Source organism: Podarcis raffonei, chromosome 1, assembly GCF_027172205.1.
Source record: "Podarcis raffonei isolate rPodRaf1 chromosome 1, rPodRaf1.pri, whole genome shotgun sequence".
Lineage (NCBI taxonomy): Eukaryota > Metazoa > Chordata > Lepidosauria > Squamata > Lacertidae > Podarcis > Podarcis raffonei.
In genome coordinates, this window is record NC_070602.1 from 134,788,384 (window position 1) to 134,798,785 (window position 10,402).

Sequence of the window (10,402 nt, forward strand, 5' to 3'; positions counted from 1 at the left end):
TGTGCCCCCCCATTAACCCATCTTAAAATGGGTCCAGTTGATGCTAAGCAAAAGTGACTTTCATGGCGAATTTTGGTAGCAAGTTTTGTAAAAGGGAAAACTCATCTTAGCCCAGCTGCTCCTGCAAAATCTGTGAGGACATAATATTTAAGGAGTTTCCCAAACAGTCTTGCAAAGCACTTACTTGTCCTCTTTGCATGTTCTATGAGCCCCTGTTGGAGACCTATGCTAACCCCTAGGTTTGAAATTTTATTATTAGTAGTAGTAGTAGTAGTAGTAGTAGTAGTATTGGATATATCTGAGAAAGCAATGAAAAATTGTAAAAGGGCATTGAAACACAAGGAGGAGAAATTTTGCTGAAAATAGCTCCATCCAACCCCAAAAACACCTTGGAGAGGCAAACACAGCCACACAGGTACGGGAGGGAAAGGGGCAAAAGGTGATATCTTGGCCAGAACAAGCCTTCAAAGCATAGCTGTCAACCTTCTCTTTTTTTGTGGGAAATTCCCTTATTTTAGTGCCATTTCCCGCTGCTTCCTGCTGCTATCCCGGATTGTTAGATATCCCGTAGACTGTCTCCGGGACAGGTGAGGCTGCTGATCCCTTATTTTCGGGGCTGCTGTTCCCTTATTTTCAAATCTGAAAGTTGACAGCTATGCTTCAAAGCAGAGCCAGCCCTTGCTGTGTTTTCTTGTTGGTGCTTTTGTGTTTCCTTCCTTTGTGGTGCAACCCTATGCATCAGACGTGGGACAACCATTTTCAGCCAAGGGGTGCATTTCCTTCTGGGTGACCTTTGGGGGGGCACATGCCAATGGGGGGCAGAAGCAAAAGTGAGTGAATTTTACCTTTGTAAAGTTTCTGCACTCACCTGCCCCTCTCTATCCTCTATCCAGGCAACCAAGAGACACTATGAAGACCCACGGACTTAGTCCAGCCAGGAAGAAGCAGTGCTTTTTTCTGGTGGTATTCACCAGTATTCAGTCCCGGAAAGCCCGCCGGCAAATCTTGGCTTCTAAAGCAAGTGTGTGAGGAGGGTGCACCTTTTCCTGGCACTGCCAGCTCCAGCTGCAGCACTTCTTCCTTGTTGTTGCCCTGTGGCGGCACAGCTGCAAAAGGCTGCCAGGCAACCGCTGCACCCACTGCTGTCACTCAGCCAGCTCTGAGGCTGGCGGAAGGTGCTTGGCAGACAGTTTGCTGCAGCCACGTCAGCAGCGGCCGGGCAGCACCAAAAGGACTCCAGCTTCTTCAAAGGCCTCGCAAATGGCACAGAGGCAGAAGGCCACGTCTCCCAGCAGTGGAAAGCCCAGCTCTGGGTGCTTGGCTGGCACTTGTCCTGCCCCGAGCCCAGCCTGCAGTGTGGCAGAGAAGGCTACTTCATGGTGTGTCCTGGCACCTCTTTTCTAGAAAGAGGCACTGGGAAGGAGGTACAAAGGGAGCTGCAACCAAAGCAAGCCAGCAAGGGCTGTGGCCTGGCGGAAGAGTCCCAGGGTTTAGCTACAGAATCAACATCTTCATCAAGCAATTCACTATGACCCCAAGGTCTCATTCCTGATCCACCACCAGTTTCAGACCTCATGAGCTTTTATGTGATATTAAGATACACACATGGAATGCGGGTGGCGCTGTGGGTTAAACCACAGAGCCTAGGGCTTGCCAATCAGAAGGTCGGCAGTTCTAATCCCCATGATGCGGTGAGCTCCCGTTGCTCGGTCCCTGCTCCTGCCAACCTAGCAGTTCGAAAACACACAGTGCAAGTAGATAAATAGGTACCGCTCTGGCGGGAAGGTAAACGGCGTTTCTGTGTGCTGCTCTGGTTCACGAGAAGCGGCTTAGTCATGCTGGCCACATGACCCGGAAGCTGCACGCCGGCTCCCTTGGCCAATAAAGCGAGATGAGCGCCACAACCCCAGAGTCGGTCACGACTGGACCTAATGGTCAGGGGTCCCTTTACCTTTACTTTAAGATACATACACACACACACAATTTTCTTGCTTGGAATTGCATTTGCCAATTCGCTTAGTTTGAAGAACTCTTTTTAGAGCTCCATGCAACCCTCTACCCCTTTTAACTACCCTGAACAAAATGTGAACAAAAACATTTGGCTCTCTCACTGCTCATTCCTAACGCTGGAACATTAATGAACAAGTTAACAATCACTGGTCCCAATACCAGTCAATTTTCTATAGCCTTTCTACTGGGAAAATTGTCCACTAGTTCCTTTCTCCTCCCTGTTCTTTAATTAGTTACTGATCCATAAGGGCACCTCTCCTATTTTCCCATGACTACTAAACTACATAACTTGCTTATCAAAAGCTTCTTGGAAGTCTCAATACACATTGTCAACTGGATCATGCATAAGATGTAATACAGATGTTAAGGCCTGAAGAGAGAGGAATTCCCTTCCCATTTTCTCTGGGCTTCCACACCTCTGCCCATAGTGTTCTGTTTGTCCCTATCTTTCTATGTCATTTTAACCAAAATTAGAGCTGTTTGATTTGAAAGCAAAGATGGCTGGGTCATTGCTTTTTGCTTTGTGCCATGAAAATGTCTAAGCCCAGAATTGGATGCCAAGATTCAAGCCTGTCTAGAATTCACACCCCCTGTCCTAGAATATCTTTTTCAGTTTCCAGGATGTGGGTGGGCAACTTGTGGTTACTCTGGTGAGAATCTGTATGCTCCATGAATTCCTTTTTGTTGTTTTTCGAGATGCAAACAATAACTGCTAGATCAGTGCATATCTGTGAACAATAATGTATTCTAATAGGATGAAGGAAAGGAAATATTTCAGCTCATACTGTGACTCAAGCCGGCTTTTATGCATTTCAGCTATTGGCTTTGAAGAGAATCCCCAGCGAGTTCCTTTTGTCTTGTTAATATCCTGTGGAAAATAATACCAAGAAATTGCTCGCATTCCATCCAGAAGAGTCAAAGCACAAAAGCCAGTCTCCCAAAGTCACTGCCCCCCCCCCAGCTCCCAAGAGATGGAGAGGATTTATTGGCGCAGCTTTGGCTGTGTTACCTTTGAACTTGCTTTCACTGCTAAAATTAACCCAGCAGCTGAGCTAATACTTGTTTTCTTTTATTATTTCTATCCTAGACGGGCCTTGTATGATTCCACAGCTTCTTTGTGCACCACTTGCCAAAAAGCAGGGAGATCAGCCATGCCTCAAATGTGCTCTGCGCTGGTTTCATTGCTGGAGTAATGATAAAGCATTAAGTTGTTTATCCAACCCCCCCATCAGCCAACGACTGCTATCACAATTCCATTTCCCCACCACTTGCAGTTTGTGCGGAAAGCTGCGTGCTAAGTCTACTACAAGGTTATCCTACTTGAATTCATTATCTGAACTCACCCTTGGAGACAACTCAAATTATCATCAGTTGTCATATTTTAATAATCCCCCAATTTGCCTCAGTCCAGCATTTGTAGCATGATAATGAGATAAATCAGAGACTGACACTAGTGCCAAGCAAGCTTTAAGCAAAACAAAGACTGCATGACTAAATGTCGTTTCTTACCTTACTTTCTGTGAGCAGCTTTGGATTTTCAAAACAAGAGAGCTGAGCTACACTGGCGCTTGTTTCAAGTTTCTAAAGCTGGGCTCAAGCGTGCGCGCGCACACACACACACACACAGAAAATGGGGAGGTGTATATGCCCCTGAAGCAGCAATAGCCCCTGCCGTGATGGGGAAGGAGATACAGTCTGACTGTGCTCTTTCCAGAGGCCCATCTATCAGAGGTACAAGTCTGCTTTGAACAGTTAAGTGATGGGGGAGAAAACACAATTCACCTCTATTTACCTGTTTGCTCTGAATGTTCTGAGCGAGTCAATACTTCTGCTAAGAGGGGCTGAAGAAAGTTCATCTGTACATCCATATCTGTCATTTAGAAATATTTAATGCCACTCCTTTGAATCCCAAAGCAGCTTGAAAACAAAACAATAAAACAGTACAAACTAAAGGGAAAAAAGGGGGCGTCACATTTAAAATATCACTATATCTAGCAGCAGCAGCAGCAGCAGCAGCAGGAGGAATAGTAAGCAAAAATCCTGCTTTATTCCATGTCAGACAATTTGTCCCTCTAGCCTAGTATGCCAAGATCTCAGACAGAGATCTTTATAATAGTAATTTTTAATAATGTTATTATTTATACCCCAGCCATCTAGCTGGGTTGCCCCAGCCACTCTGGGCAGTTTCCAACAATATAAAGACATAATAAAACATCAAACATTAAAAACTTCCCAAAATAATAATAATTTTATTATTTATGTCATCTGATACCTCATTCTTTAAACTTGGATGTGCCAGAGGCTGGATCTGGCACCCAGCACATGAAAAGCACATGAAAAGTGCATGCTGCATTACTGAGCTTTGGTTGTGTCCCAAGGGACCCCCCTAAACAACCACCTTTCCACAGCTCTCCCAAAGTTGAGCAGTGACTGAGTCAGGCAGACCTCCCTCAGGAAAGCCTGGCACCATGTGATGTGGCACCATGACAGAGAAGGCCTTTGTGTCCCTGTCCACCTCATTTCTGAAGGCAAGGCGAGGGAACATGTGCCTCAGGTTGAGGCATCTGATCAAGAATTGTATTTTAAAATGACCTTAAAGAAATATATATTTGTAAATGTTTGTATCTCTCATGCCAGGCAGAAACCATACTCTGGCAGCTGTTTATCTTCTTGATCAAGGGCCCCCCTGATCTATAGCAGTGCCTCAGGGTTGTAAAAGGAAATTACAGGCTGGGAGCAAAAGGTCACACTGACCATACAAATTATAGAATAATCAAGTTGCAAAACACAATTAAGAGTTGGTAAATAGTAAGAATTATTGTGCCTCCCATTAGAGACTTGAGCCACATTTTCATAAGGTTAAAAGGGCAAAGAAACAGCAGCTAGACTAGGCAAAGCAGCTCTCTGAAACTGCTTTGAATCTTTAGAATTTAGAATTTAGCTTAGCTTTTACTAAGTTCCCTTTCTTCTAAAAAACTATATATGTTATGAAATATATTGGCTTAAATGTAATTATGCAAAGGATTTAGAAAGTAAGAAATGTTAGATTCTTATTTCATAGAATCATAGAATCATAAAGTTGGAAGAGACCACAAGGGCCATCGAGTCCAAACCCCTGCCGAGCAGGAAACACCATCAGAGCACTCCTGACATATGGTTGTCGAGCCTTTGCTTAAAGACCTCCAAAGAAGGAGATCTTTCATAGATGGTGTGTGAGGAGGTGAACCCAAAATATCTGTTTAAGATAAAAATTAGAACCATTAGCCATCTGTTTTGCAGGGAATAGGGCAAGAGGGGCCAAAGGTTATCTGGTAATTAAGGTGCCTGGTCGAGGTAAATGTAAGATATATGACTACTTATTTGCCAATTATAAATAGAAGAAAATATAGCTCTCTGTCTCCCATAAAAGGTAATAGGAAATAGGTGTATCTTTTATGATTGGTTCTAGCAAACAGCCAATAGGAATTTCAACCAGGCTGATTGGACAGAGGCAGCCAAAGGAGGAGAAAGGGGGCTGGATTGAGGAAATATAAGTGCTGGCCATAATGGCAGGAGGGCAGGCCAGAGCTTGGTAACCATATACCACTGTGCCTCTTATTTATTTGTCCGACAAATAAATTATTATTTTAATTTCTCTATTGCTGCGTTGAATATTTCATTCCAGCTAAGCGTTAACCGCAAGCAGGGTGCTACAAGGTGATGGCCTGAGCAACACACAGAGGATAGTTTCCTTCAATAGCAATCAAATAATGCCTTTATTAGTATCAATTGAAAGTCATAAAGTACTGAACTAATTTTTGAGTTCACCTTAGCCTAGCTATTAAACCAACAAAAATAAATAAGAAATGGGGGCGAGGGAGGCACATGTCTGTGATGCAAAGCATATTTGGGAGCCATATGTGGCTATCTTACAAATCTAATGCAGGAAGCTCTTTGCATAATGATTAAATTAGTTTATGTCAAGCGCAAAAGCTGTCATGTTGCACCAAAGCATGTTGGGAGAAACAAGGAATGGCTACTCTCCCTTTGGGAAATGTAAATGCTGCCTTATTTGCATCTGTCTCTAGTATTTAATGGAACCCACAAGTTTGCAACATGATGGTGTGAATGCGGATAGCTGATTCCCGACTGTTTTAAAGGTAAAAAAAATCCCCACAAGGTGATTTTTCTCACCAATATTCATGTTAAAACTCTCTCTCACACACACTTAAATTTCCCCACTTCAAATATGGCATTACCTACTCTTTTCCAGGACATCACAACTCAGGAAAGCAAGGCTACCTTACTTCATTGGCCCTTCACTGCCCTGAATATCTTTGTCAGAGAAGGAGTCACCTCAAGGCAAGATGGAAGTGCACTGAAGGCACCTCTGAAGGTTAAACAGTTATTGTGCCAAGACTGGGAATATTGCCAAATACTTAATTGGCAAAGACATGGTGTCTAGAGCTGTTAAATCATTTCCTGGTTTATTAAATATTAGAGTTATTTTGCATCTAACTAAGAAGCTCCTAGGGACGTGGGTCGTGCTGTGGGTTAAACCACAGAGCCTAGGTCTTGCCGATCAGGAGGTCGGCGGTTCGAATCCCCGTGACGGGGTGAGCTCCTGTTGCTCGGTCCCTTCTCCTGCCAACCTAGCAGTTCGAAAGCACGTCAAAATGCAAGTAGATAAATAGGTACCACTCCAGTGGGAAGGTAAACGGCGTTTCCGTGCACTGCTCTGGTTCGCCAGAAGTGGCTTAGTCATGCTGGCCACATGACCCGGAAGCTGGACGCCGGCTCCCTCGGCCAGTAAAGCGAGATGAGCGCCGCAACCCCAGAGTCTGTCACGACTGGACCTAATGGTCAGGGACCTTTACTTAAGAAGCTCCTAGGGTCCTGCTGCAGTTCAAGAGGTTCAGGAGAAGCACAGTCAGGGGATGTGGTCAGTACAGTGGGCAAAGAGCCAAAGACTCAGACCAAAGGAGGGAAAAGAGGTAAAATAGACTAAACAGAGCTGGGAGGAGCAAACCTGGGACTCACATCCAGCTGGACAGAGATGGCAGGGATCAGCCACAGGTAGTAGCAGGGAGTCGCTTTGAAGTGAGATGCTGAGATCTCAGGTGTGTGTTTGGGAGAGATCTGTAAAAGAATTTCAAGGAACATGATTTAAGGTGCAATTATCAGTAATAATGAGTAGCAACTTACCTGCACATCAGTTGCTTGGTTAGGCTTTTTATATAGAAAATGAGACTATACTCTCACTGAGGTGATAAACCTGTGCCAGAGCTCAGGTGACTGAATGCAATCATGGCACATAGAAAACTAGCGTGCCAGGGGAAATTCTGAGCCAGAACTAGGGCCACCAACATATGTACCAGGCTCCATACATGCAGAAGCCCGAGGTCCTTGGCCTTCCTTAAAAAAAAAAAAAAGAAAGCCAACCAGACATTTCTAAAGAAAGTTATGAAACAAAACATGAAGACAACTCTCATGCTCTGGCACTTGGGAAGCAGCACCATTGCTAAGGAGACTTAATCACTTTTGCTAAGGAAGGGATGTTGACCACCCCCGTTTGGGACTTGGGAGAGAGCCCTCCCAGAACAGCAGAAAAAGTAAGAGAAGCTGAATGGAGGAGGGACCTGGGGCATAAAAATCAATAAAAATACATAGTAAATGGAGGTTCTGCCCCCCCAACAAAAGGCATGTCCCCCCAGCAAAAATCCTGGCTACATGCATGACCTGGGGTGTGTTTGTTTAAGCATTTTCCTCCTGTCCACATTATTTCATTAATTCCCTCTAGTCTAGTGTGCTGCTTTTACAGAATAAAACACAATTTTTGGAATGTTTTGCCTGGAAGTAAGTCCACTGAGAATGCAGGCACAAGTTTGTGCAGAAATGTAAGAGGCAACCCAGATCCAAGGTGCCCTTAGACTATGGTTACCAGAGGCCCCCATTTCCCGGGGACAGTCCCCAGATTTACAAATCTGTCCCCAGATAAAATCCATCCCTGGAATATGTAGTTGGGAGGTAATTGGTCACCTCAACTTTTGACTTATGCTCAGTTACAGCTACCCATCTCTCTGTGTTAATATTATTTGATCAGTGTATATGCCTGTTGCATGTTCTATTAAAATTTCATTTTAATGTCCCCGGATTTATATTTTAAGTGTTGCAGATTTGTTATTAGGGAGTGAATGTTGCATGATTGGTTCAACGGCACAAGACACATCATATGGGGACTTCTGGCGAGGCAAAATGGCGGGCGCAACGGCAGCGAGCAGCTCCTGAAGCCAGCCAGAGCCAACTGCGCTACCAGGCTGGCTCTGGGCTGCTGAGACTGCTGCTGCTGCTGCCACCACTGCCAAAGGGGGCACCGGGATGCCTATCGCATCAACTGGGGGAACCGCTGCCCCCCCACGACCCAAATCGAGCCGGGAGCGAGAGCACCCAGCCGACTGCCCAGAGGCACTCCGGGGCTGACGCAGGGGGAAGGAGGAGAGGAGGAGAAGGAAGAGAGAGAAAGAGGAAGGAGAAAAAAGAGGGGAGCCACTGAGGAAGAGGGGTAGGAGAGCACTGGGAGGGCAAGGACACGTGGCTGAGCCCAGGCCCAACCTGAGCAAACTCCATGGGGCCCAGAGCAAGTCAGGGTCCTGAGGAAGGTCGCGTGACAGAGGAGACCACAAAAAAGAAGATAAAAAAAAAATTAAGAAGTAATAACTTTTTTTCTCTTTTCAAAAATAAATAAATAATGTCATCGGATTCTTTGAAAAAAATCTGGTAACCTTACCTTAGACTGCTTCTCATACTGACTCTTAAACCCAAGACCTGCCACTGCATTAGCAGAGACCAGTAAGCCCAGGAGTCTCAAGCAGGCTCCATGTGGACTGCATATGTCATATGCGCACAGAGATACCAACTTGAATAAAATGTTGGGAGGGGATTTGCAATTCTGCGTGATGTACAAGGGCTGGGAGGAAGCAGGGGTGGAGCCAAGCGCGGTGGCAGCGGCTGGGAGGGTGCTGGGCTCCCGTAGCGGTTCCTCCGTCCTTTTCTAGGCAGCCCTTTCTGCCCCTTTCATCCACGCCTCGATGAAGGAGAGAGGGAGAGACCCCCGCCACTGACATGCAGGACTCCAAGACACACCCACGCCGAACAACTCTAGAGCTTATCCTGCAAATTTGCCCTTTAAATTGTTCAATCAGGGCAAAGGCTTCTGTTTCTGAAACAAAAAAACAGGAAGGGGAGGGCTGATCTCTCCACCACTTTTATTGCAGTTCTGATGAAAATTGCTCCAAACTAAACAGTTATATTACTGCATTTTAATAGAACATGCGACAGGCATATACACTGATCAAATAATATTAACACAGAGAGATGGGTAGCTGTAACTGAGCATAAGTCAAAAGTTGAGGTGACCAATTACCTCCCAACTACATTCCTGGAAAAGCCACTCTGGAGGTTTCCAACTCAAGGGTGGGAGAGCTTCAGATCGGGTCAAATTGGCTCAAAACCTACAGAAACCCCAAAGGCACATCTGGATGGTACAATACATTACATTATTTGAACAGAGTGCTTTACCATTTGCTAAAGTCTGTCGGAGACATTGGCAACAAAACATCAAGCAATAGACCTGTTTCTGTTTCCCGGTATATTCTGTTACATCAGTTTCTAAGTTAACATTCACACTTACAGCTGAAGGTAGTTTTTATTTGTCCCGTAAGACGAAATCTCCACATGGAAAACCTTCATTCAAAACTGTATTTTCACACACACCCCGCCCACCGCCTCCCCCTGTTTATACTTGGGTCAGTGAAGCAAGTTCATAAAGTATCATCCTCCACACCAGCTTGGCCTTCTAGCCGCCCTTGGAAAGCTGGACTTCCTAGCAATCTGATTTTTACTTGGGTGGCCTCATGCTTAAATGCACCTTCGCATGAAAATATCCTGGAAGATGCAAGGATCAGTCCTCTGCTTTTTGAGATGTTTTTCTTGGAACAGAATAGACACTGCTTTATATACTGCCATGGTGGGAAGCTGCCGTGATGAGTTCAGAAGCCTGTGCTCCCTACCCCCAATGCAAAGGGCCAAATTTCCTCAGGGAACAGTCACCAGGGGCTGCATTCTGGTGGTAGGCAGGGTCAAAGCCCCAAGAGGTTGGGGGCTGGGGCCCAAGCATGCACACTGTGCTGGTCCCGTGGGTTACCTGAGAGGCGAGCTCCAAGTCCGGTCCAGGGTCAAAGGTGCAACGTGGAGGCAGTCCGTAGCAGCTGAAGCTGGATGCAGGGCAGGGAGTCGGGTGAAGTCAGGAACAGGCATGCAAGCAGGGAGCCAGGGCGGGTCAGGAGGTCAGGCAGAAAGGCAGGACAGGGTCCAAGCAGGAACTAGCAACTAACAATGTTGCTCCTGCAACTTG

General features: G+C 45.6%; 1 long non-coding RNA gene across 1 annotated transcript; it reads right to left on the reverse strand.

Moving 5' to 3' along the window:
- Positions 1-5,716: 5,716 nt before the first annotated feature.
- Positions 5,717-9,728, reverse strand: LOC128402986 (uncharacterized). The gene is made up of 3 exons (XR_008327828.1): positions 9,680-9,728; positions 6,867-7,128; positions 5,717-6,507 (listed from the first exon to the last, which is right to left on the reverse strand). It is a non-coding gene; the product is annotated as an uncharacterized LOC128402986 (long non-coding RNA).
- Positions 9,729-10,402: the final 674 nt, after the last annotated feature.